This window comes from Euleptes europaea, chromosome 5 (genome assembly GCF_029931775.1).
Source record: "Euleptes europaea isolate rEulEur1 chromosome 5, rEulEur1.hap1, whole genome shotgun sequence".
NCBI lineage: Eukaryota > Metazoa > Chordata > Lepidosauria > Squamata > Sphaerodactylidae > Euleptes > Euleptes europaea.
Genome location: NC_079316.1, coordinates 41,274,254 through 41,298,911, shown reverse-complemented (window position 1 = coordinate 41,298,911; position 24,658 = coordinate 41,274,254). Strand labels below are relative to the sequence as shown.

The 24,658-nt window shown below is 41.7% G+C and overlaps 1 protein-coding gene across 1 annotated transcript in view; it reads left to right on the top strand.

Moving 5' to 3' along the window:
* Window positions 1–24,658, top strand: part of CLSTN2 (calsyntenin 2) — a 451,209-nt gene that overhangs the window by 192,386 nt on the left and 234,165 nt on the right. The gene's annotated exons all lie outside the window — the stretch shown is intronic.

Here is a 24,658-nt window from a genome sequence, read left to right as displayed (position 1 = left end):
GTGGTTCCTCCCTCACCCCAGCATGTGGGCTGAGGGGGATGGGACTGTATCTGGTGGCAGGTGGGTTGCCCAATGTTGGATACATCCCCATGCTGCACCAATGCTCCAGCAGCTTTAGTCAATAAAGCTTTGGCTTGTTTTTCTCAATCTGGTGTGTGTGTGTGGTCCTTCCCTCTAAACTCACCCCACATTGCCCCTGGGCCCACAACAAATGTTTCAGAATGCAGCAGATGTGTATTCAAAGCCATTTCCCAACACACTTGAAAGGTTACTTCTGTATTTACCATTGTATGTGTGTGTGTATGTTTGTGTTTATGCCAAGTATGTATTTGGAGGTCTGAGAATACATTTTCTTGGTATTCATGTATCAATGGTTTACCTATGATTATCGTTGTTACTCTCTAGTGTTTATCTAGTTCTCTTTTCAGTGTTATTGTGGGAAAGTATATTAACTGCTTTCTGATGTTTTTTCCTGTTCATTATAGTAATTTATTTCATTTGTCTTCAGTTAATTGATGAGATCACTTATCTTCAATCATTATAACTTAAACACCTTCTGAATTTTACCATCCCCTTTATTGATTCTCTGCTGGATATCATCATATAATATTAGAGGGAAACATTGTGTGAGTATTTCTTCGATACAAACAAACAAACCATATCTATTTTTGGCATTGATTTTTGTCATGACCACTTTTCATGTGACTACAAAATTTCCTGTTTCCAATAGCATAGTTTGTAACTGTAATAAATAACTTACAGCTTCTCCCACAGTTACTTATTATAGGAGTTTTGTTTGCAGGATGTTGTAACAACCACAACAAAATGATTTACTGTTGTGAATTCATGCTGTGATCAGTCATGTATCCTTTCAGTTCTTCTGACTAAACGATGTCCCAGGGTATTTTCTCACTCTCAAAACCATTTTTTTTTCAAGTAAACACACTGGACATTTGTAATATTCATCAGTGCCTTACTGTTTCCTTAAAGAGTTACCTTTTTAGCAACCTAGGTTCATTCACATAAGGGCCAAACTAGACATGATGCTATCTTTAGGTTTACACCAGGGATGGCTTCTATTTTGTAAAGTTCTAGCATGTCTTTTAAGAGTGCTGTGGGGGGCGATTCTGGTCAAGACTACCACAGTATGGGAGAAGGAGGAGCTCCTGCCTTCCCCCCTACACCATTTTTCCAACCCAATATGGTGCCAGGGGGCATGTTAGCAAATAATGCCCCTCAATAGCTGACAAATAATGGCTCCAGTACCATATTGGCTGGAAAAACAGCACGCAGGAAAGGCAGCAGCCCATCTTCCACCTGTGCTGCAGTGATCGTGACCAGAATTGATACTTGGATACTTGATATTGCTTCGCAGCAGCACCACAGTGGCTGACAGTGAGGGACTCAGCCTGAATAGTAATGCACCCAGCCTGGGAGAAGTGGAGGGGGAGGCAACTGCGGTGACACATATACACCACCTGTTTGGGAGGGCTGTGGCCACACTGGCCAGCTAATACCAGTAGGCCCAAATGATAGTGAGGTGCCTTGGCTGTAGCAGTACCAGCCAGGCTGCAGCAGGTAGGCTCAGTGCCTTCCTCAATAGGTGGCAGCACCTAGGAGCAGAGGGATGGTGCTTGCAGCAGCATCACTTATTTTCACTTCTTTGGGGGCTGCGCCACCAAAGGGTGAGAGCAAGTGGGAAGTGTGGCAGCTCTGGTAGCTGGGGTCTACTAGGAAGGCAAGTCTATCTTCATTCATCTGTAGCTCTGCAGCTATGATTGGGATGGACCAGAGCACAAGGCAAGGCTGATGCTGTAGATTGGCCTCCATTCTCTACGATCTTTAACTTAGAGCATTGCCTGTATAGCAACCATTTTCTCTCTCTCTTTCCTCTGTTTCCCCAAGGTGGTAAGTGGGGGCTTAAAGCAGGAGTTTGCCAACTGGAAGCAGGAAATTAATGTGTGTACTGTGTTTTGGATTTTTTCAGGCTACAGCCTCCTTCACAGCTGGATTATATTATGGAACTGCCACCTCCAGTTCAAATAATTCATTCCGTTGAGGGCTTGCTAATGAACCTACAGATTTGCTATGGGAAAGTGAAACATTTAGATGGTTTTAAAGGCTTAAGAACTCAGATAAGATGCATTAAGATTTCAGAGATAATACAGCTGTAGTAATATATATGCCTTGATCACTATGCCCTTTCTCAAGGACACAGACTGTGGAGAATTGCCTGGCACAATCTAATTAGATTATTATAATATCCTTTCCAATTCATCACAATAAGTACAAGGAAAACTTAACTAAATTTGTACTGACAATGGCAATTTCATTAATTTTCATGAACAGTTTCTTTCTTCACTAAATGTTGTGTAACTAGGGTTGTGTATATCGATATACCCAAACTGAAAATAAACCCGAAATTAGCCATTTCAGCAATATTTGGGTTTCGGGTCGACCGAATAGCAAAACCTGGGAATCTGCCCAAAGTCGAATAGGCAATTCCTGAAAAAGCCGAATAGATATTTGGCATTTTTGGTGTTTTGGCTATTCACCTTTGCTCAGATGCGGACCTCTGTGCTTTCTCCCATTTTTCTATTTTTGACTGGTTTTGTTAGGGCCCCAACCTTTTGAGGTAGGGGTTGTGTAATCGGAAGCAACTTGGTCTGACCAAACTATCCATCACCATTCAGTGGAGTGATCTGGATCAGGATAGACTGGAGGCAGAAGGGTCATTTAAAAGATGGGGCTCACCCAGTCCCGTACAGAGGGATATATCTTCCAACTAAAAAGCACCAGCTTCACAGCTGCTAAAAAGGCTTCGTTCTGAAGAAAACTGCACACCCACGCGGATGAGCAATCTCTTTCACAAGCTCCCGTGGTCATGATTTCAGCTGGCTCTGATATCACCCCCTCGAAAACCTGCTCTCAAACTGAAGGTTGCCCTGAGTAGAGGCTTCATCTCCCTGCAACATGATCATGTCTTGAAATCAGATATTTGATGAGTATAATAAAGGACAGTTCACAGGATGTCATTTGCCACCAAAAGAAATGTTTTCCATGCCTTATTTTTTCTTGAATTTAAGCCATTTTTCTCAGTTTGGAAGTTAATTTTCATGGATGTGCTATGCACCTCAGATACAGAGACCCCAGACTTTGAGGTGCCAGCCTGCCAATTGGCACTTTACACCAGTCCTCGGCAATGCTGAACTTCTGAACCTGAAGACCGATGGACAGCTCAGCTTGTAAATGCCTGGAGGATCGTGGTGACCCCTTTGTGGCCCATAAAATTGGACCTCCTGTCCCAACATTCACCAAACTTTGGGGTCGGTCTAAGGAGAGTCCCTTGCAACTATGCTGCAAATTTGCGGACTCTACCTCCAAAAATGCCCCCACAGGAGCTTTGAAAAAAATTGCCATAAACTATAATGGACCTGATTTTTTTTTTTTTTTAATAAACGTGGAAATAAAGCCAAAATACCCCTTTACTGGTATGGGTATTTGGCTTATTCTGGTTTTACTGAAGAAAGCAGGCTCAACAACCCTATGTCTAACATTAGGTAAAAGGTAAAGGTCCCCTGTGTAAGCACCGGATCATTCCTGACCCACGGGGTGACGTCACATCCCGATGTTTCCAAGGCAGACTTTGTTTACGGGGTGGTTTGCCAGTGCCTTCCCCAGTCATCTTCCCTTTACCCCCAGCAAGCTGGGCACTCATTTTACCAGCCTCAGAAGGATGGAAGGCTGAGTCAACTTTGAGCCGGCTACCTGAAACCAACTTCTGTTGGGATCGAACTCAGGTCGTGAGCAGAGCTTGGACTGCAGTACTGCAGCTTACCACTCAGCGCCACGGGGCTCTTATGTCTAACATAAGCTTATGTCTAACATAAGCTTGGACAATTCAGGCATCCTCAAAACATAATTTGCCTAGTTCATGTCAGTTTCTTCTTTAAAGTTGAAGCAAAATTGTTCTGGAAGCTGGGGCTCACTTTCTATTGATTTAAGATGGGCACTTTCCTATCTATAGTTTGCACTGAATTTTTTTTTTAGATTCTATATTGCATTTATTGATAGTTGACTAAGAGAATTTAAAGAAATCTGTGGTTCCATTTATCATCACCCTTCAAGTGATCTGTGAGCTGAATTCTTGCTTTGCCCAAGGACCAATGCATGGATTTTGGCCTCTGGAGCGTACTATGGTAAATGCTGCCAGTGTCTACTGAAGGTATTTAAGAGTGAAAAAAAGTACAATTACAAATGTAGACATGAACACATGAAGATGCCTTATACTGAATCAGATTCTTGGTTCATCAAAGTCAGTATTGTCTACTCAGACTGGCAGCAGCTCTCCAGGATCTCAGGTAGAGATCTTTCACATCACCTACTTGCCTGGTCCCTTTGACTGGAGCTTCTGCATGGCAAGCAGATGCTCTATCACTGAGCCACAGCCCCTCCTGTTTAAAACCTTGACCAAAGCTTATGAAGGATATTGAGGCACCTCATATGGAGAAAGTCCAACAGCTGCTCAAGCCCATCAATTCCTTGAAGGTGCCTCACCAAGCCTTCACAGTTATTCCTGGTTCTGCTATCCATGATACTTGAACTGGATATGTTAGGGATTAAAGCTTGGAAGTAATAGTTTGTTAAGTCTAAAACCCTGTGTGGTGTTTTCCTTTAATTGAAACCAAAGTTGATATCCACAAAACTGATATCTAATGACCAAAGAAATAAATCTTTCAATGAAATAAAACATTGAACAATGAAATAAAATAAAATAAATGCTAACAGCACTTGGCATAATCTATCCGCCCTATATAATCATCTCTATAGCTTCCAGCGGATCCCAGGGAAATCATGGAAACCTTGAATCAGTGCCTGCAGGCAGTTTTGGGATGGATGAGGGCCAGTAAACTAAAACATAATCCCTATAAGATGGAGGTGCTACTGGTGATGGGAAGGACTGACACAAGTATCGAGGTGTCTACTGTTTTGGATGGGGTTGCATTCCCCCTAAAGGAGTGTGTTTGTAGCATGGGGATGCCACTGGATCCAGCCCTTCTGTTGGATAGGCAGATGGCAGTGGTTGCTAGGGGTGCTTTCCACCAGCTTTGGCTGGTAACCCAGCTATTACCTTTCCAGGGTAAAAAAGATCTTGCCACTGTTGCACATGTCCTGTAACATCTACTTTGGATTACTGTAGTGTTCTGTATGTGGAGATGCCCTTGAAGAGTGTCTAGAAACTACAATTGGTACAGAATGCTGCAGCCAGGATGTTGACTGAAGTTGGTTGTAGGGACCATATCACTCCTGTGTTATTATATCTGCACTGGCTCCTAGTTTGCTTCCAGACCTAAATCAGTGCTGGTATTTACCTTTAAAGCCCTATACAACTTGGGACCTGCATAACTTAAGGACCACCTGCTCTCATATGAACTTACACAACCAGTGTAGTGATTTTCAGGGCCCATGTTGCAGGTACCCTGGGCAACTGAAACTAGATAGGTGATAAATGGGGCCCCAATGTTGCATACCAGTTACAGTATCAGGCTAGGGTCTGGGAGACCTGGATTTGAATCCTCACTCTAAAGTGGAAGGTTGCTGGGTGACACAAAAAGGCAATAAGTATGTCCTGTAGCATTAGGGTAGTTTTTTTTAAGCCATGAGTAACAGCCCTTTCCTGATGGAAGGGGCTTCGCTGGTGGCTGGAGGAGGATTCCCCCCCTCAATAAAGCTAAAGCTTTGCCCTTACCTATAAAACCCATGCAATCGCTCCATTGGGTTGCATGGGGATATGACAACTAAAAAGGTGGTGTATCTCCAGGTAAGGGCAAAGCAGAAGTGGCCTGGACGCCAGCGCAAGTGCTGTGGATTCTGGCACTGGCCCTTCCTGGCCTCCTAAAGAGTTTCAGCCACTCAGCTCAGGAATGGACTGTTAGTGTGTCTTGAGCAGTCAAGTAGCCTGTTGATAAATTAGCTCCCTGGTTGTGACCTGCAATCAGCCTGGAAGCTGAACTGGCAGATACTAGAGCATCTCTAAATCATATATGCCTAATTTCCAGTAATCTGATTTGTGCTGGACCTAACTCAATCCAATGATGATAAATCACAGTGGGTAGCCGTGTTAGTCTGTTTGCAGTAATCAAAAAGGGCAAGAGTCCAATAGCACCTTAAAGACTAACAAAAATATTTTCTGGTAGGGTATGAGCTTTCGTGAGCCACAGCTCACTTCTTCAGATACAGCTAGAATGTGAATCCATCGGTCTTTAAGTAGAGGAACAGTATGTAAATGTGAATAGCAGGCTTGATTGGATTAGGTGTGATATGCAGAAGAGTCTGTGATGTCCAGGGGAGAGATGGGTGTGGAGAAATCATTGGTGGGTCCAGAGATGGTGTTCCTAGAATCTATATGAGGGCAAAGTTGGCACCTTGGTTTGTTGCAGGCCTTGGTGCCAGAGTCCATGTTCTTGTTAAGTAGTTTATCATCATGGGTGAGAAGTTGTTTTAGGTTAGCCGGCTGTCTGTAAGCAAGAAAGGGACATCCCCCCAGTGCTTCAGCGAGGGAAGTGTCACAATCCAGCATTGGTTGTAGGTCCTTAATAATACGTTGGACTGGTTTTAGTTGAGAGCTATAAGTGACAACCAGAGGTGTTCTGTTGTCATTCTCTCTGGGCTTATCTTGTATTAAGTTGTGCCTGGGTATCATTCTGGCCTTCTCAATCCAATGAGTAACACTTTTTCATTTCAGAGTCAATCTGTTGAAACAATTTAAAGGGGAGGTGGTAGTTATATTAAATAGTGAGATGATCTTATTTTGAGATATTCTAAAGGCACTCATTTCATTTCCCACTGAAAATCAATGTTACTGGTTTCCTTCTAAACTGACAACTTTTCAAGTACACCATGGTCTCCTGAGCTGATCTGTAATGCACACAGCAATTTTATTTTTCCTGTGGGAATGATTTTCAAACTGTTGGTACGTCATGATCATGCTTTAGTGTTACGGTTATGTTGACAAATGTTACAGGCTGAATGTTCATGGCTAACTGGATTCATGGAAGAAACCTTTGCCATATTCTGTTTTCCACTGCAGTCACCTACACATCTTGCAAAGTCACTCAACAGGCTAGCATGAATCCTAGGAATGAGATGGAATCAGTGAACAGTTCATGCAAAAGGTCTGTCTAGTAGTCCCACATCCCACTGCAGCGCCCTCCCAGTTCACAATGGGCCCCAGCCATCAGGATCAGTTCTAAAAGAGGGCACAGGCACTGCATTTAAACATCATAAAGATGCCTTCCATAAACTTGTTCCATTCATGGTTGGTTGGATCTGCCTCTAGGTTTCCTAAAACTGATTCACCTTGCATACATCAGACACATAACTGACTATTTGAGATTACAGAGTAATCCTTGATCATTTTCTTTCTTGCTTCCTAGGGTGTACCTTGACAACATGTGGATGATAAAATAATGTCGAAAGTGGCCCTTAGAGGTTCTTCTCACATTGAAGTGTACTTTTATACCTTAGAAATAGGTTATTTCCATGTAGGAAAGGTGTTCTCTGTGAAACATCTCTTTGTCATATAGAGAAATCAGTTCAGAATGTTAACCGTTTTGAGAGAGATTGCTTTTGGTTTGACTGGAAAAAAAAATCAATATGGGTGTTCTGTCAAATGTACTTTTGGCTTTAAGACAAATTTGATGGAAAATGTGTTAAAATGTATTTCACAGATACTGGAAGTGTTTAAGGTCATATGAGTCAGTCAGGATAAATGTATTTTGTCTCAGATTGTTTGTTACTAAGAAGTAAAACCATTTAAGAAAATATATAGCATTACCAGAGCACCATCGACTTGTGTTTTGTTGATACCCTTTAGCAAAGGGCATATGCTTTAGCTTTCAGTAAGCGAACACTTTACTGTTTGAGGATCCTCAAGCACTGTAGTTTTCAATCTGCTTTCAGACACAGAAACTAGAATATGTTGCTCAGCTAGCTGGTTAATGTTAGCCTTTCCATTGTCTTGAGGGAGCTTCAAAAACTCATTTGTCTCTGCCACCAATACAGTGGCTTTAGAAACAAAGCAAAGTCATACAGAGGTGAGTTTCCCCAATTGGGCAGGGAACAGCTCTTCTCAGATGTAGGGTACTTAGCTGGCAGGAGTACTTATGACCATTGTCATGTTCACAGAGCTATTCTTCCAAATCACTTATAAGTTTACTTTAAGGTTTCTTGTTATGTTGCTTTTTTGCCAACAAACTTTATGACTAATCCATGGCTCAGTTCACACATCAAAGACCATCCTAATGACACTGGGCCTCAGGAACATATACACCAAGCATTGCTCAAATAGTGCCTTTTGTGATCAAAGTGAGTCACAACAATGTTTTCGTCTTCCACGCAGGAGCTCCTGTGTCCAATTCTGGACCTACAGTCAATGAAATACGTTACCATAGAGCCAAAATTTAAACCAGGACAATGATTCGTTAACATGTGTCATTCATACAGAGATTGACAGTGCAACCCTAATTCCTGGGAGTAAATCACATTAGATAGCTCTGACTAGAATTCACATTAACTGCATGCTTTCTGTGTCAGAACAAACTAGCAAAACATTTGACTGACAATTGATCTGTTACTCATTGATCTCAATTTGCTATCAGCTTCTGCAAAATACATCTCTCTACTACAACTACCAATTATTCCCACTGAGGGCGAACAGAGAAATAAATGGGTATGGTTATCACTGACTACGTATTTGGCCATGTAGTAAACATCTGTGGGGGGAAATCATTCAAGCTGTAGCATTTGGAATGTCTGGAACTTATCTGAGCAAACGACCATCCAGAAATATAAAGGTTTTTTTTTAATCCTTCAATTCTATTCTAAATATAGCAAAAATGAATGAAAAAGAAGGCATGCCACAAATAATAATTATTAATACTAATTTATATGGTCAATTATTTCCTTTTTAATGTGGCAGCAGAGACTTTAAATGAAGGTCTTTAAAATGACTGTGCTCATTTGAATTCAAAGGGAAACGCAGATAGGACAGCTGAGTGTGAATGAACTTGTTTTAGTTAACTCTTCTTGGCAAAATGTCTAGAATGAGTTGAGTGAACACTCTGGCACCAGTTCAGAGCCAGATTTTATTATCTTGTATAGCTATTCTGTGCTGACTGTAATCACATGATAGTAATCAAAGGCCAGATGTCCCTGGTGAACCTTGACAATCTATATAAACTAATTACTGTTTAATGTGCCATTATCTTGGTTTGTTTGGAGGACAGTGTATTGAAACATAAATGCCGGTTGCTTTTATTTATTTGTGAAACAATCCAGCCATTTACTAAAGTGATGTTTTAAGAGTGACAGGATTTTAAATGTTTAAGTTTTAAAATGTTAAAAGCCAATTTAAATTCTAAGAATTTGTGACCAGAACCTGTTAAGTTTGGGGACAAATTTAGGGTGTTGCTTTAATGGCGCTGCACAGTGTTTGTACTGGCAGGGATCCTCTGCTAGTATTTCAGTACCCTTGACTCTCATACTGGGGCAAAGGGGTAGCCTTGTGTTATACTCTGGTCTTGCTGCTTCAGAATATGTATATGTATTTCGCAATGCATAGTCACAGACTATAAACCAGAGCTAATAGCTAATATTAGCCAGCTGTCCTGGGCCAGGGCCTTTTTTGCTCTGGCCCCAACCTGGTGCAATGCGATGCCAGTTGGATTTGGGCCCTGTGGGACTTGAAGGAGTTATGCAGGACCTGTAAAATTGAGCTATTTCACCAGGCATATGGATGAGCGCAACAATGGTTTCCATCTGGCTGGCCTCCCCTACTGCTCCCTCCGTAGGGTTGCCAACCTCCAGGTGGTAGCTGGAGATCTCCTGCTATTACAACTGATCCCCAGCCGATAGAGATCAGTTCACCTGGAGAAAATGGCCGCTATGGCAATTGGACTCTAAGTCCATCCCCTTCCCAAACCCTGCCCTCCTCAGGCTCCACCCCAAAAACCTCCCCCCAGTGGTGAAGAGGGACCTGGCAACCCTATCCCTCCCTCTCCTCCCTTTTTCTCTGTTTCTTTTTGGTTTTCCCCTCCTTTATTGTTATAGTTATTACTGCATTGTTTTTTTATTTAAATCTGAATTTGGCTGCTGCTATGGCCTGAAGGTGCTTGATTTTATTGAACATATAGAAATTGTTTATTTTAGGGACTGTGTGAAATTTTTTAAATGTTTGTAAGCCACCCTGAGCCTGACTTGTTCAGGAGGGCAGCCTACTAATCTAATAAAATGATGATGATGATGATGATAACCACTCATGTCTCTCTCTGTATATACACATACACACATATCTAATGACAGATTTGTGACTACTCAAAAAAATAAGTTGTGTGTCCTTGCATTTAAACGAGAAGAAAGGAGAAAATACTAGGCCAGGCATGCTACCAAGGGAAGGGGTTGAGGTAAGTGCTTTCCTGTACAGAGATGGCATGGTTGCTCTGGCAGATGATCTCTAAGTATGGAAAGGGGATGTGACTCCCTACTGCTGCTTTTAAACCTCCCAATGGCCTTTGATGCATAACCACTTGATACTGATAAAATACTTGGAACTGAAAGTAGAATTCACAGGAGCTGTATTAGGGTCAGTAAGATGGGATCTTTCCTATGGGTTTCTGTTTTTAATACCTATGTGAAACCTTTGGAGGGGGGAGGTCATCCATAGCATTGGAATAGGATGTCCTCAATATGTTGATTACACCCTACTGTACATGACTTTGTCTAAGCCGCCAGAGGACCCTTTGTTTGCACTAGGCCAGTGTCGGCCACCCATGCTCAGTTGACTGAGGGTAAATGATTTGAAGTTGACCAGACAAGATGGAATGGAAGCTGGTGGACAAGGCTGATATCCTGGAGGGTACTGTGGTCCCCACTTGCGAAGTGGCGGAATTATCTTTTATTTTGTTAAGAATTTAGGAATTATGCTCTTTTGATTGTGAATAGTTCAGAAATCAATCCCCTATTTAGACTCAGCCAATCTGGCTACACTGCTCTATGCCACAGTAAGTTTAAAAGATAAATGTGGTCTCCTGTGCAAGCACCGGGTCATTACTGACCCATAGGATTATGTCATATCACAATGATTACTAGGCAGACTATGTTTATGGGGTGGTTTGCCATTGCCTTCCCCAGTTGTCTACACGTTACTACCAGCAAGCTGGGTAGTCATTTTACTGACCTTGGAAAGATGGAAGGCTGAGTCAACCTTGAGCTGGCTACCTGAAACCGACTTCCATCAGGATCAAACTCAGGTTGTGAGTAAACTTAAGTAACTATATGTATTAATTTCATATTAACCTCTTTCTTCAGTAGACTTTATGTTTGTTCCACACAAACCAACACCGTACAAGTTAATAATTCAAATCAATGAACTATTAGTTGACTCAGAAGGAGTTGCAGAGGGTCTTCCCATAGGGTTTCCAGCTCCAGGTTGGGAAATAATGGGAGATTCTGGGGGTGGAGCCTGAGGAGGGTGGGGTTTGGGGAGGACACAGTCTTCAATTGGGATATAATGCCATAGAATCCACCTTCCAAAGTGGCCATTTTTCTCCAGATCTCTTTCACCTGAAGATCAGTTGTACTAGTGGGAGATCTCCAGCCACCATCTGGAGATTGGAAAACCTATCTTCCCATCCTTCCTCCCATCTCCCTTCTCTTTCTGTGCTCATTATCCTCATCCCTCTCCTCTTACTTCATCTGAAATTACAAATAATCTTGTATATCTGGTTAAATTGCTATGTCTATATTACTTCTGACGTCTTTTTGCCCCGATATGGGGATAAAGGGGGACTCACATTTTTCCATAGAAGCATCTCATCCCTTAATGCCAAGGCTTGCCTTATTGCATAAATTTGCCAGGGGCCTGACGTATGATGAAACTAGATACAGTGATAACTAAACATTAATAACTGGTATGTTCTTCAGAGGATCTTGTCTCAGCTGCCCACATAAATTACAGTTGTTAGTGACTGATTCCTATAAGATATGTGATCATTTTTATTTAGTGCTTGAGCAATCACATTAGTTCCATCTCTAGTTGAAATTTACAGAGAAGACATCACACCCAAAGTGCAAATCAGTCTGATTACAGTCTCTGCATCATGTTTGAGGCAGTTTATAAGGATACTTGCCCTTTTGTAACTTGTGGTTGAAAGTGCCGTGCAGGGATCTTGGACTCTTCAGAGGACTATAATACATTTCTTTAATGCACCTGGGACAAACCCTTTGCTGACTGCTAAAGGTTATCTATGCATTTTTCCCCCTCCAGGTAGTTGGCAACCCTAACACAGAAATTATTTTTAGGGACTAGTGAAGGTTTATTACTTTGCATTTTTATTGCATCCCAAACTCTGGAACATAACCTATTTTGTGTTCAAGATTTTCTGTACTGTTGGTAAAAGGAAGGAAGTGATGGTTGAAATGCTATTGTATATATAAAGATAAAGGTCCCCTGTGCAACCACTGGGTCATTCCTGACCCATGGGGTGACGTCACATCCTGACATTTACTAGGCACACTTTGATTATCTTTTAAAAAAAGCATTGTCTCTGGAAATCATAATCTGCTAGCATAAAATGTATAAAGCACCAACTGGAGAAGCAATTTTATTAACAGACTGTTAAGAGTTTCATACTAGGATCTGGGAGACCCAGGTTCAAATCCCTACTCTGCAGGGGAAGCTCACTGGGTGAATTTGGGCCAGTTTCAAATTAAAACCACTTTGGTCCCCATTGCGGAGAAAGGCAGGGTATAAATGAAGTAAATAATAATTATAGCTGAAACTGGGGGGACAGAAAGGTGGGTGGGTGGGAAGGAGAGAAGGAAACAAGAAAAGGAGAGGCTATGGGTTCTTCCAAGGAAGGCAACATGGGGGGGGTGAGGTGCCCCCGCAAGTCCTTGCAGTCCCCTACTTGTTGTTATAAAATAATGAAACGAAATAACATGTGTAATATCTAATGTTATTGAAATGTGTCCTAAATGACAGGACAATGTTCATCTTGTAAAGCTTTTTGAACACTTTGGCATGCTACCACCAGGCTGTGTCACTTATACTTCTTGTAATATAAATATATTTAATATGGCAGACACCAGAGCTAAGAAAAATCACTCAAGCATGGTACCCATTTTAGGGGATTTTATGGTTGATATTTTGAATCTTTATGTTATAGTACCTCTAGAAGTAATTATCCTATTTGACACAACAGGGAATGTCATAAAAGAAGAATTCAGTTGCTTTATCTTGTATATTAAATCAAAATAAAAGAACAAAGGCAGTATATGGCTGCAGCACTCTGTTGTTGCACATGAAATTCAGAAAAGACAATGAGAAATGTTAAATGAAGTGTCTTTTCAGTTCAATCATCTTTTTTCCAATTAAAAAATGGAAATCATGGTAAAGAAAACTTGAGAATAAGAAGCCAACATCCTATTTTCTAATTATATTTCAGAAATACAACCATACATATATTTCAGAAATACAACCATACAACCAAAAATATAATCATGCACAATCATAAATACATACTTTCATGGTAAGAAATGACCTCAGGTTCCTTTATTACAGGTTTTTTGCTCTTATTAAATATACATAGTCTGCTACATGGAAACAAAACTGTCTCTCAAAGACTAGACTAAACTCTTCAAAGAGCCACTTCAAAGCCTCCTAGTTAAAGGGTTTTCGGATGAACAATGTCAAGTCATTGGGTCAACTATGTCAGCTTTGCTACTGAACTGAAACATATCTCAAGTTTTTCATGATGTACTGTGGATTTTTTTAAAAAAATGCAGTGCATTTTATGTCATACATTATATTTTGAGCACTCCAAATAAAATTAAATTATACCTGAAGTCAGCTGATTTAACCTTATGATATAGTAACCTGTCTAATGTTTTGCTTGACTTTAAAGAACAGGGTTAGCCATTAAGTAAGCCAGTGGGTGGTATAGGTTGCACTCCCTAGTAATTGGCAATACTTTGAAATGCCAGTCTCAGGAAAGGGCTGGAAGTGCCTCAGTGAAGGGGGAGTGAGAATGTAATAAGATAAAGAATGCTGTCCTTTTCTTATCTTTTTTTGGGGGTAGTTTATTTGTCTCTAGCCATTTTCTAACTAAAATGACCAAAGGAGATGCTATTGTGATGTCTCTTGGCTTAGCTATCTTGCACAACCCAGTCTGAAACAAATGAAAATGTGTGTCCATTATCAATGATCTCCCCAGTCTAAAGAACAATGTTTGTTTGTGATAGCTACTCTGCTTCAGAGACAGCACACTGCAGTCTGGAAGTATGTTTTACCACATAAATTAATTCACTCTGTGTTTTTTTAAAGCTTAGCTGTAGCTGGGTTATTATTATATCTCCTCAGATTTTGACATTAAAATATGAATCTCTTTTATAACTTCCTTTTCCTGAAGAGTAAAACTACTATGGGCTGGAGGTACCGTGTTTCCCCTAAAATAAGACACTGTCTTATATTTATTTTTCCTCAAGAAGACACACTATGGCTTTGTTTCAGGGGATGTCTTATTCCGAGGGAATCAGAACTGTCCTCCCTCTCGGCTCCCATTCTCCCCTTACCACCCCCTTCCGGTCCCGCCCCAGAGGCCCAGGCGCGCTGGTTGCCGGGCCTTTGAAGTGGCCGCGGGAGACTGCATCTGCTCAGCTGGGCTCCTCCTGTCTTCCCCGCCCCCAGAGGCCCGGGCGCGCTGGTTGCAGAGCCTTTGAAGCGGCTGCGGGAGACCGCCTCTGCTGAGCTGGGCTCCTCCTGGTCTTTTCCACCCCAGCCCCGGGCGCGCTGGTTGCCGGGCCTTTGAAGCAGCCACGGGAGACTGCAACTGCTCAGCTGGGCTCCTCCTGGTCTTCTCCACACCAGCCCCGGGGTGCCTTATTTTCGGGGTATGGCTTATATTAAGCAAATGCTTAGAAATGCTGCTACGGCTTATTTTATGGGTATGTCTTATTTTCGGGGAAACACGGTATGTGGGACAAAGAAAACTGATAGAGACATTATGCACAAGGTAAAAGCTAACTTAAAATTGGCTTTCAAAAAATCACCAAGGTAAAAGTGGTCTCAAAACTGTTGGAACTCCCCCCCAGGGGGAACAAAAAATACCAAAGTGACAACTAAAGGCACAAAAATGCAAACAGAAATCAGGTGATAAACTGAAGCAGTATGGGGCCAGAAACAGGAAGAAAAGAAACCATGCAGTAAAAGCCCTGTTATTTCTTGATATGCACTGTTTTCTCCTGAGATGGGAAGACACCGGTCTTTTCAATAGGGTTGCCAGCTCCAGGTTGGAGATTTTGGAGGTGGAGCCTAAGGAGGGCAGGGTTTGGAGATGGGAGGGACTTCAATGCCACAGAGTCCAATTGCCAAAGCTCCTGTTTTCTCTAGGTGAACTGATCTCTATAGGCTGGAGATCTCCAGCCTCTACCTGGAGGTTGGCAACCCTACTTTACAATAATATTATTTGGTGTGGTAGTAAGACTAACTTCTATACAAATGGTAAATATATGGCCAATATGCATAATTTACTGTTTACAGTAGGACAGAGGTTTGTGGCACAGCAAGCCCCATAGTCCCAGTGGAAACTTTCACGTTCTTCTATCTTCAAAATAATATAGTGAGATCCTTATCAACTATACTTTAGAAACATGATCAAGAATTTTTTTTCACTATCTATACATGGCCTATAAGGTCAGGACTACATTTGTCATGTGCAGTATGAAACTTCGGTGGAAATTGCCCTTATCTTTCTGTAAGTGGAAATTTTTTGTCTGGATTCAACCCCTGGTCTCTAAGGATAACTGATTCTGTAGCACTACAAGTCAAAGGGCCCTGATCCAGTCTAATAAATGTAACCCCTTGACTGGAATGGCAACTAGCAACAGAAAGAAACTTCTTATTGACTAATTAGAACCAGATAAAGGCCAGCTGAAGAGTGGGTGGAAGTATGGAAGAACTTTCAGAGCTACTCTCAGAAACAGAAAAAGTCAGTGTCGGACCATTGACTATTATTGTCTATGGATACAGAGTGATGTTTCTCACTGCCAAAATCCTTTGGACTGAAAAAGAGAGTGAAAACCAATTCAGTTTTATAATGAAAGTAATTTGATGGCTATATTAAAATTATACCTCTTTGGTATCACTCAGAGTTCCTTGGTTGAGCTATTGGTTACTGTCAACCATTCAGAATGTTTTCTGGTTACTCTGGCCATAGTTGTAGGCTCCCATTCTTTGAAAGAGGGAAGGCTGGTTCTGTCCATTTCCTCTGAGATTCTAAGAAAATGGAGAGGAGGTCAGTTTTTATATTACCTAGATGGAACATAAAGGCCCTGCCCTCTGTCCTAACAAAGGACCTGCAGACCCCTCTGAAGTCCTCTCACTTAACCCTGGATCGTATATATTCTGATAAACAGTTCTGAAAAAGACCATGTAGTATTATTAAAATATTGCCAACTTTTGATTTCAAAATCATGGTAGCTGTTGATACACCAAGAACTCCCTATACTTGTAAGGACTAGGCAGCCAGAGTTACAGACAAACTCCATCTTAGATTAAACCAAAGAATTATGCAGCCTTAATGAGGCCGAATGCCTGAGCTGTCTGGCTGCTGGTTTCACCAGGGGCAGACTGGCCATTTAATTTACAGGGAAATTTTCTGGTGGGCTACTGCCCGGGGAGGGGGGACAGGGCACAGGTGGCCAGCAGGAAGTAGAGCCAAGCTCTAGTAACTCTGCCTGAGCCTCAGGGCCCACTTGGCTTGGACCCCTCATCAGCAAGGACAGCTCACCAGCTATCTCCTGCACTGTTTCCAGTTTGGAGAATCATGCAGTAAGTGAGTTAATGCTTGCTTTCAGCCCTACTGAGCTGAGCTGAGCAGCTCTGCAGTGGTGGTTTGTAGCATGGCAGGGGCCTCTCAGATTGACTTGCTCCAGGGCCATTTTCATTTCCCAGTCTGCTTCTTGGCTTCACTGGTGGCATTTATGGCACTCTTCTAGCACCTACGTTTCTTTTGGGTCATTCTAGTAAAGGTATAACCATCTAGGCATCCCAGTGCAAATAAATCATTTAAATTGAAATTGTAAGTATGAGATAAAGGCAAACTAAGTATTCTTAAAGGCTTTTTTAAAAAAGAGAGAGAAGGATTAATTTGATTGATTTTAACTTTTTAATTATTTTATCTGAATGAGAAGCCTTTATGAGATGCAAGCAAAACAAAAAAAAGTATTACATCTTTTAAACAGTTAGTACAATGAGTGGCGTAATGTTTATTCTGATATAGCTTGCTCTTGTGGAAGCAACCAAGAGTTACTGCTGGTTTATGTTGAGAGCGTGAGGAAGCAGCTATGTAATTTAATGAAAACCATATTTCTTTTGTTCTTCATGCTTTTGTTCTTGCTTTTCAGTGTGTTCAGAAAACATGGTTTAATTCTGGCACTCCAGTTAAAAAATAGACCTTTTAAGAGTTTAGCACTGGTCTGGAGTAAATGAATTTTTTATCAAGCAAGCTGAAAGAACTAACTACTCTCAGCTGAGTAAATCTGAAGCACAAAAATTAATATTTCAGGATTTTGCACAAAGCCTTGTTGCTTTGTCAATGACAGTGAAAATTCAGCTCTAAATGGGTGTATGTGTGTGAGGGCTGCTTTTCAGCCATCAGCATAAAATTGAGTTATTTGGTAACTGCGTTCTCCTCCTCATCCTCTAACAAACCTTGTATTTCAATATATTTTTTAAAAAAAAGTCTGTGGTTATCCCTCCCAAATGAATGTAAAAGTTAATGTTCATATTGAAAAAATACAGAATAATATGAATGTAACTCTCTCTCTCTCTCTCTCTCTCTCTCTCTCTCTCTCTCTCCCCCCCCCCCCAAAAAGGCATATTGAGCCATCCATTTTCAGCTGTCATAAACCAACATCCATTTGCAATTTGTTGTATATTCCCAGCAGGCTGTGACTTTTGCACAATGGCTTGGCATTCTCTAAAGGGAATTGTTCTTTGCTTTAATGTCTGAAGCATGGCTGATATGTGGTGGTGGTTGGTTCCTAGGAGAGACTATCACTTTGGAAGCCTCAACCCTTTTATAGTATCTCTTACAATAAATCCACCACAGGGCATTTTAAAAAGAAATTGCCACCCAAGTGCAAACTGTGACACAATATTAATTCCTAGATTTCCCCTTGATGATACATGGTAAAGCCTGTAAAAATGTTGATAATTTCAGGATTTGGTGGGCATTTACTACTTGGTTTCTAGAGTAAAGGATTTTATAATCGAAGTGACAGATCTGCAAGAAGTGCCAATTAGTATAATTGCTTTGCTGTCAGCAGAATATACCCGTTGATGCTAGCTATATTTATTATGCAAACATTATTTCTGTGTATGATTGCAAACTAATTAACATAATTAACTTAAACATGACCTGAAGTTTGGACTATCTGTTCTTTAAATAAATAATTAGAGCTGGAGACCCAATTTTTTTTTAACTTCTTGTGCATACCTAATCTCAGAAACCAGAATTGTATAATTAAGCTTGTAATCCCTGAATGTCTCTGCAGCCCTTCATGAAAGATTCTATGAAGCAACGTGAGCCTTAAATACTTAAAGAAGATCTATGAAATATATTCAGGTTTTCACATATCAGTGTGAAAACATCAGTCATTTCACAAATGACAAATCAGTGTGTTGTAGTGGTCAGAGTGCCAGTCTAGGGTCTCGGAAGCAACCATTTTTTTTATTTAGGGGACAACAATAGAGCATCTAGACTTTAACAATGAAGCTTCTGCTGTTAGCTTCTTAACTGTTAGCCTCCCAACTATTCCTTCTTTTACGAGGGTAGCTTCAGGAGAAGGCAAGAGCCATTTGAAAGAGGGGAGTTTCTCCTTGGTTCACATTATGAGCCAGAACACTTGGGGCAAAATAGTCAGCCAATTCTAAGCATGAACCAGGTTGAGCTTGCCTGTTGCAAGTACAAGATAATTGCACACTGAGAGATTTCAGGAAACAAATGGTAACTTAAGGCTTATTTTATGGGTCATGTTCTCTCTGTGTTGCTTAAATTTCTATCTGTCTCAGGACATAATTCTCCATTCTCCATTTTATCCTCAGGAAAGCTCTGTGAAGCAGGTTAGGCTTAGTGAAGGTAGACACATGCTGGAGCATCCACTGGGTTAGCCAAAATAAGCAGGGAGCTCTCGTCCAGTGAGTTGTTCAAACTTGATGGAATACATTTGTATGTGTATGTTTCGCATGATTATGCAGTTTTCTTGCAGGATTACTGTGCTCTTTCAGAGGAGCTGCCCTCCCTTGCCACTCATCTACTTTGAGGAATATAGAAAAAAGACAACAACAACAGGAAAACAATATGAAAAAAAACCCTGTATTGTTTAGACGTCTATGTGTGCCTTCAGTGTCTGTTCATTGTGATCATGAATCTGCTTTCCTCTCTGTTTTCTGATATAGATGGAAGTATACCTCCATAACCTTGTAATTTTTAGAGGTACTGAAACTGTAGCGCCTGAAGTTGCAATGATTCTGGTCCTGTAGTATAAGTAGCTATTGTACAGGTACAATGTTGCTCAACATGAACTTCAACAATGACAGTCAAGGTGATCTTATCCAGAATTCTCCTTGTGTCTTATTCAGGGATTTGAACAAGTTATGTTTACCTGGCAATCCTGTTTCTTTCAAAGTTCACAGTAGGCCAAAGTGAAACTGACTGACCAAAGGTCACCCACTGAGTTTAATTGCAGATGGTGGTTTAAAGTCAGATCTTCCCAGTCCTGGTCTGTCAATTTGTCACATTTTTATCCATCTCTTTAAACTGAGATATACTGATTGTCCCAAGGTTACCCAATGACCTTCAGGGCTGGGATGGGATTTTTACCCATGTCTCTTAGATCCCACCCTGACACTCTACCTACCACCATGGTGGTTTTCTGTTGTCAGCAAAAAAAAACCTGTCATGATCGGAAAATCAAACAGAAGTCCATTGGCACCTTAAATAGTAACAGAACTTATTCAGATGCATGTAGATCCATGTGAGATATGTTTGAAGTTATAAGAAAGACAAATGGGAGTAGAAAAATGTTATAAAGAGAGGCCAGTTAAAAACAATAACCAGACATTCAAAGTGGGTGAGGTCCACCCCCAACTGTAGATAGATGAGTAGGCAGAGTAGGATAAACATTAAATCAGATCTAATCAAGGAAGAAGCAGTGAGAGATAATGTTAAGCAAAACTAATTAACATCTGTAAAGAGCAGGTCATGCTAAGGTATTAGCTCTTATAGTGAGTGAAAAAAACCAAGTCCTTGTTCCTGTGATAGAGATAACATTATTACTCTTTAAGGTGCCCCTGATCTTCTGTTGGATTTTGTAACAACAGACTAATATGACTTCCCTCCCAGGATTATTGAGTATTTGCACAAACAACATGTAAGCCTGCACCATCATTTCAGCCTGACCTGATATATCATGTTTAGTAATGGACAGACTCTCCTAGCTTGATTTGGAATTGAGCTGGAAAAACGGTTCCCTTTTCCACTTACCTGTCATTTGCAATAGTGACATGGAGGCCTTTCTCTCCTGCTGGTCCTTGAATGCTGTTTCAGCAATGTACCAAGTGTTAAAGTCCCTTGGGAAATCTAGTTTGCCAGGATGATTGACATTTGTGTGATGTCTGGCATCAGAGATGCCACCATAGTGGTGTTTGAGGTGCCAGGGAAGGCAAGTTATCTCTCAGAGAGAAAATAGAAAAAAAATGGGAGAGAACCAGCTCAGATCATGAACTAATCACTAAGTGTAGTAGAGGAATTGAGTAGGTTGATGCTCCTGATAATATTCTTATTAGTTGATAATATATATAGCAGTGTGGTCCTAAGCAGAGTTGCACCCTTTTAAGCCCATTAACTTCAATAAACTTAGAAGGGTGTAACTCTGGTTAAGATTCCACTATTTGTATAGTGGAAAAAATAGATTTATAAAAAGTCTATAAACCTTGAGAGTCATTGAAAATACAGTGAGTACTCTTCTGATTTGCGGTTAAGCTGAAGGCAAATTTGAGTAACCAGTGATCACTGAAATTAATCAGCATATTGGTACCTTTAAAAACTGTTAGCCTAATACTGAAAGCCACTGTGTCAGCGGTGGCCAGCTGTTACCATAACACCAGTGCCACTTGTCGGTTCCCTGTGGACATTCCTTGGGGAGGAATAACATGCAGCCCTCAACAAAGTCTGGATTTATTAGCGAACATTCCAGAGTCCCTAGTAATCTCAGCACAATGCACTAATCAGGAAGTGGCACCAGATGACATCCCTTTTAGCAGCAATCATAGCATATCCAATCAACATTCTCCAAATTGTCCATCTCCTCCAGAGGTGATGAGCCTGCCCATAGGTGGACTACAAGAAGACAGGGAGGAATGATCCACTGACAATGCCACCCCAAGGGAGGCTTGCACACAAGCAGACGGAGCTTCAGAGTCCACACACTCCAAGGCACCACATGGATGTGCATTCAAGTCTCAGCCCATTGCCAGGTGTAGAAAAGAGCAACCAAAATGATTAGGGGATTAGAGCAACTGCCCTATAAGGAGCGGTTAAAACGCTTAGGGCTGTTTAGCTTGGAAAGAAGGCAGCTAAGGGGAGACATGATAGAGGCCTACAAAATTATGCATGATTTGGAGAGAGTGGACAGGAAGAAGTTTTTCTCCCTCTCCCATAATACTAGAACGCGAGGTCATCTGCTGAAGCTGGAGGGTGAGAGATTCAAAACAGATAAAAGGAAGCATTTTTTCACACAACACATAGTTAAATTGTGGCTCTCCCTGCCCCAAAATGTGGTGATGGCTGCCAACTTGGAAGGCTTTAAGAGGGGAGTGGACATGTTCATGGAGGAAAGGGGTATTCATGGCTACTAGTTAAAATGGATACTAGTCATGATGCATACCTATTTTCTCCAGGATCAGAGGTGCACGCCTATTATCTTAGGTGATGTGGAAAACAGACAGGATGGTGCTGCTGCAGTCATCTTGTTTGGAGGCTTCTTAGAGGCAGCTGGTTGGCCACTGTGTGAACAGACTGCTGGACTTGATGGGCCTTGGTCTGATCCAGCAGGGCTTTTCTTATGTTCTTATGCCAAGTTTCCATTTGCCATGCAGGAGAACTGTAGACATCAGGGCAGCAAGAGAGGAATGCACAACAGCAGACAAAGTGTTTGGCATTCCCCCCCCCCCCATAGCTCACTGGGAAGGGGCACCCATGTATCAAACAGAAGACATGTGTTCAAGCTGGGTGTGAGGGAGGCAGCCAAAGACAAAGTCTAAGTTTTGTTCCTAGCAATGGTCTAACTGGCAGCAAAACACATGGCAGAGGCCAGCCTTGAACCCATGCTTCCTGTATCCCACACCAGCACCCTAACCACTGGGCTAAGCAGAGAGACACAAAGGAACAATTTTACACTGTGCCCAGACATCTCTACCAGTCATAGGGACATCACCAAGACATAGGGGCATCACCAGTCATAGGGGCATCACCAAGACAGGCAAGGCTCAATGGAAAGGCACTAGGATAGCATGGTCAGGTCTGAGTACCACATGGGGAAAGCCCTGTGTTAGTCCAGCCAAGGATAGATGATGTTTTGCCCTTGCCAACAGAAAATGGGAGAGGGGATCATTTTGGTTGACGTGCCCCTGTCAGGACAGACAGCCCTGGTGTGGTAACGTAACCAAGCTGACCTGGGTTTGGTACCAGAAACTCCTGAGCAACACACACAGTAAAAGACAGACAGGGTGAGCCATCCCCATCACAGCAGGCTTGTAAATGGAATGGCCATGCCAGATAGATGGCTTTCTGGAGGGCAGGATGGAGCAGGAGTCATGTTTGAACCTGCAAGATGGCATCCCCATGGCAGTGATGGGATCCAAACTGGCTGTGGCAGCCTGACTATATACCTTACCAGGTATGTTGTCCTTCCAGATCTTCTCCCCATTGGCCAATTCCACGCCTGCACAGAGCAATCCTAGGCAGGTCTACTCAGACATAGTTCAGTGACAAGAATGGGACATTACTCCTAGGAAAGTGATCCCAGGATTGCAGCCACAGGCAGTGATGGCCAATTCCACTGATGAATGGCTAATTGGCCATGACTGCTAGAGCCATTCCTGTGGGGGTCCCCTCTTTCTTGCCTGTTTCCCCAGGGTGCGTGAAGTGGCCATCCAGCTGACTCTCACCCATCCCTTGTATGGAAGGGCAGTAGGATTGTGTTCAGCCCATCTGCTGGGACTACTGCAAGGGGGTCTGATCATCTAAGGGAATGGATGCTATGTGTGTTTGGCCAGCAGTTCCTCAGGGCACGGTTCTGACAGTTCCCTGGCAGAGGGACTGAGCTGATATTCCAGTATGCAGCTGCTAGCATCCTTGCCAGCCCCCACCCCACACACACACTGTTGGCACCACTCTGTGGTACACATTCCTGAGAGTTCCAGGACTGCATGGGAGCGTCTCTTTTTGCGCCACTGAGGCAAAGTAGGCCAGTGTACCTCCAGTGGCCAAACATGGCACCTTTCCAGGGCACTACATCAGTGTAACTCAGAGATATGCAAGTGTGCCTCTGAGACAGAATTATAGAGTAGTAAGGGGCCATACAGGCCATCTAGTCCAACCCCCTGCTCAATGCAGGATCAGCTTAGAGCAGGGCTTCTTAAATTTTATTCACTCACAACCCCTTTTTGCCCGAAATTTTTTTACATGACCCTGGGTATATAGGTATATAAAATAAGTATACAAATCAAACATTTACTGATAATAAATCATAAAGAAATTTATTTTTAAACAATTATTTGGTATACATATAATTTTACCATTTATTAAAAGCAAAAGCAAATTTGCATAATAATGAGATGGATGTGCTTGTTGCCAGTTTTTTTTGCAACCCTCACATTCAGTTATGCTACCCCATGTGGGGATGACTTGCAATGCAAAGGAAATCAAGTAACTTATAATTCCTTGCTGTCCTCATTTGACCTTCTGCTATGAATAGTTTCATTCTGGAATGGTTTAGGACATTGTTTTATTTTGCAGGGCACTTATAATGTATTTTTGTCATTTCTACTTGAGAAGAGCACTTGACTTTAGTCCCCCTCTTTTGACTATGTTTTATTAATGATGTTCTCCATTTGAAACAGCCTGGCAATACCATCCTCACACTCTGTCAGGCTTCCCCAGCCCTAATGCATAAAATTATTCTTTAATCACTGGAGTTAGGCTGACCCTTCCAATGGAATATGCTCACTGGCTTGCTGAGGATGAATTCTTAATCATAAATTTTTTTGGGGGGACTGCATTTAAATCAATGTCCAGTAGAAGTGTCTCAGTAAGTATTAGAAAGGGTTGACATCCTATGGTATCCGTTCAAAATTCAGGGCACATCTCAATCCTGAACAGTTTACATGATGATAAGTGCCATAGAAAATGAGCTATTTGTACTACAACACATTGAGTTTAAGACTAGAATGAATGGGGCAGCAAACCATTTTACTGTGTTGCTGCAGTTCTATAAATCTTGATTGGATTATTGAAAGTACTTTGGAGGGGGGATA